The following is a 3,398-nucleotide window of genomic DNA, read 5'->3' as shown; positions in this document are numbered from 1 at the left end:
CGCAGGGGGACGGTGGCCGCACGCACGGTTCGGGTCCGTGCCAAAGCTGCAGACGTCACCGTGAGCGGATGCCGTGTGGCGCGGGGCTCTACAGTTATGTCTCGACATGCGTTAACAGTATTGTCCCTGCACACGGGGTGCGGGGCGGGGGGCCAGCAATCGAGCTTGCTGCGTGGACCAGGATCGTGGAACACGGGGCTGCAAAGCGCGTCCCCCCGGTAATGAGCATCGGGGCTGCTCTCAGCAGGCTGTGAAATCACAGGACGCTCGACACGTGCCCGAGGCCCCCCTGCGCTCTGAGACAGAAGCCACCGCGAGATGTGGCACCGTCACAGGCTGAGCCTTCTTCCAGAAAACCTGAGCTTGAGAAGGACTGCACCCCCAATGCCCGCACTTTACCACGGCCGGGACGCCCGAAGCACAGGGTAAGGACATCCGAGACCACGTGCCCTCTGACCGTCCTCCTTCGTCGCTCAGCACGCTCTGGTGGCCGCCCGTGAACTCGGTCACCTTGCCGGCAAGGCCTTGGGCTTGCGGGACGTCCCCAGACGCCCTAGACGGCCCCATCTCCGGCACGGCCCCCACGGGCTTTGCTGAGCAAGCAGACGCACACCTGTGCTCACCCGCTGCGTGTCGCCTGCACGCGGGTGTCAACAGCGTCACAATCGTGAGTCACCGACGGCGAGCCGGCGATTCTGTGACAAGGGCGCCCTCCCCCCTGCCGTGTCCGGCCCCCTGGGAAAAGGAACGGGTGAATAAAATGCCCGAGCATGCGGGCGAGGAAAAGGGCCAGGCCACAGGAGGAGGCTCACTGCGCGTGGCTCCCTCACACAGCCCTGGGCCGGAGCGTGAGCCGAGCCCTGCCGTGGCTCCACCCCGACCATTCCAGAAGGTTCCGGGGGCGCGGGTACTGGGATCGTAAAGAAAGAAGGGGAGGCTGGAGTTTCGTTTAGCGTTTGTTCTGCGTGCGGGTCGGTCTCCCGTGGTGAATAAGGATGGCCGTGCGCACCTGTGTGGGGTGCGGGAGGATGGGGGGCCGGGGACAGTGTAAGGGGAAGTGACTTTGCTGAGCTGGATGCTCAGGAGGCGCGGCCTCCGTGCCCACCCCACTTGGTGGTGGCTGCAGGTCGAGTCCAACGTGGCCCCTGCATCTGACGATATCATCGAAAGCTGCTGGACACTGTGACTCAACAGACTCGACCATGACGGCTCGGAAAGGCTTGTCGGTTTCATTTTTAAAGCTTATTCTTGGTCCTTTAGACGAATTAATACTCAGACTCATCTTCCACCAAATTACAGAAAGGAGTCGGGGTAAGAGATTGCAGAAAGCCTGAGTTTGAAGGGGCGCGTGCACACGAGTCTGGTCTCTGTCCCCTGCCTGTCCAAGCCCCGGAACCCGAGCCACTCAGCCGTGCCCTCACACCCTTGCAGCCCACAGGAAGTTATCCCTCAGGAACGAGCATCTTCTTCATGGAGAGGCAAAGAGGACCAGAGGAAAGGTCTCCCTTCCCAGCCCAGCCCAGTGCACTCGGTCCCCGGGGTGGGGGGGGCGGGAGGTGACATTCTATCTTTAAGAATGACGTGGCTCGCTGGCAGCCATGCCCACTCAGCAGCGTCCACAGGGCACCAGACGAGCTCGCGTCCGCAACCCACCCGTCTGCCCGAACCGGACGCCGTGGCCTCCCCGGTTCTCGGACAAGAGAGCCGAGCGTGAGCCCGGACGGAACACAATGCCCGGTGCCGTGTGCCAAGGGACGTGGAGCCTCACGAACTTTCCATGGCCCCTGTGTTTCCACCTACGATGCAGCTCCAGTGGCCTGCATTTCTGCCACGCCCGCCGCCCTGCAAAACACGCCGGCTTTCCAATCACCAGCACGGCCTCCGGAGGGAGGGAGGGAGGGACGGAGAGACACAGACAGAGAGAGAGGGAGGAGGGGGAAGAGAGGGACGGAGAGACACAGAGGAGGAAGCGGGAGTAGGCAGGGTGCCTCCCTTGCCCTCCCCAACCAGGCTCCCTGCTGACTCTTTGTCACCCAGCCACACGTGGGCACGGAGGCCACTGAGGGAAGGGAGAAGCCGCCTCTCCCAGGGCTGGACGGACCCACGCCCCTCTGTCCCCGCCTGCGGGTCCCATTACCGCGAGCCCACTATCTGCCAGTTCTTCTTTTCCTAGTTTGGGAGGGGGATCCCTTCCTGGTTTGGGAGGGGGACCCCGGAAAGTCCTCCACACCCAGCCGGGGATCACCCTGGGCATATCTGCCGGCAGCTCCCTCTTCCTGACTGAGCAGCGCGCAGGCACCGACCCCCTTGGCGACAAAGAGTTGCTAAGAAGCGGCGGCCTGAATTCAGCGCCCACGTGCGGGGATCCGGCGCCCAAGGAACGGGAAACCTAGTTTTCCAGCTGCCCAGTTGGAGTCAAGTTCAAAGGCAGAGGACAAAAGAGAGTGAGTGTCTGAGGAGAGCACGCCAAGTTTGGGGTGCACGGGGGTGCAAAGCAGGGCGCTGTCGGGACTTGTCTAATCCATCCCACGCCCTCCCCGCTCCCCACCCGTAAGGGCACGGGGCACTGTCCCCCTGTCGCGGCTGCGTCCAAAGTCCACGCGGAGCCTCCGGTCGCGGGGCAGAGGGGGACTGGCCTCGGTGGGGTTCGCAAGGGCCCTCACGGCTGCCGCCTGTATCCCTGGAGGTCCCAGGTCCCCAAAGTGAGGTGGCCTCCGGGAAGTTTTGTGACGTCGGGGGGCGGGGGGCGCAGACACCTGGGTGGTTTACCGGGCAGGGGTCTGAATAAAGTGTCTTTGAGGCGAGAGACGAGAAGGCGGCAGGGCTGGGATCTCGCGGGGCCGCAGGGCAGGTTCTCTAGAAGCCTCGGGTTACCCCGGGAGCTGGGGGTGCCCCGGGAGCTGGGGGTGCAGGGCCGGCCCCGCGCGGGGGACCGGGCAGGGCCCTCCCTGGAGGCGGTTAATTATGTTTATCTTAGATTCTATTGGACTTTCTAGGTACACAATCAGGCTGCCTATGAATAAAGACAGTTTTTTTCCTTTGCAGTCTTTATCCTCTTATGTTCTTGTTTTATTGCACTGACTAGGACCTTCAGTATGATGCTGAAGAAAGTTGTCGATGGCAAGCATTTTAGTCCCACCTCCGGAAAGAAGCCTTTAAATATTTTGCCTGTAAGTATATCTCCTTTAGGTTGTCTTTTTTTTTTTTAACTTTTATATGACTAAGGATGTTCTTATTTCTAATCTGTTAAGTGTTTTTGTTCATTGTTACCATAAATGGGTGTAAATGTTTACTGGAATAAACCCAACTTGGTTTTGTTTACATTTCATTTGGCAATTTTATATCTATGTTCCTGAACAAGACAGAAACTAAATAAGACTGTGAGTGTTGTGTGATGA

General features: G+C 60.2%; 1 long non-coding RNA gene across 1 annotated transcript in view; it reads left to right on the top strand.

Moving 5' to 3' along the window:
• The first annotated feature begins 1,595 nt into the window (after positions 1 to 1,595).
• Positions 1,596 to 3,398, top strand: part of LOC112483187 — a 7,284-nt gene continuing 5,481 nt past the window's right edge. The window contains exon 1 of the long non-coding RNA XR_003047530.1: positions 1,596 to 2,444. This is a non-coding gene — a long non-coding RNA (uncharacterized LOC112483187). The remainder of the gene's footprint in view (positions 2,445 to 3,398) is intronic.

The sequence above is a fragment of the Pteropus alecto genome, unplaced genomic scaffold (assembly GCF_000325575.1).
Source record: "Pteropus alecto unplaced genomic scaffold, ASM32557v1 scaffold96, whole genome shotgun sequence".
Taxonomy (NCBI): domain Eukaryota; kingdom Metazoa; phylum Chordata; class Mammalia; order Chiroptera; family Pteropodidae; genus Pteropus; species Pteropus alecto.
This window is presented reverse-complemented; position numbering and strand designations above follow the sequence as displayed.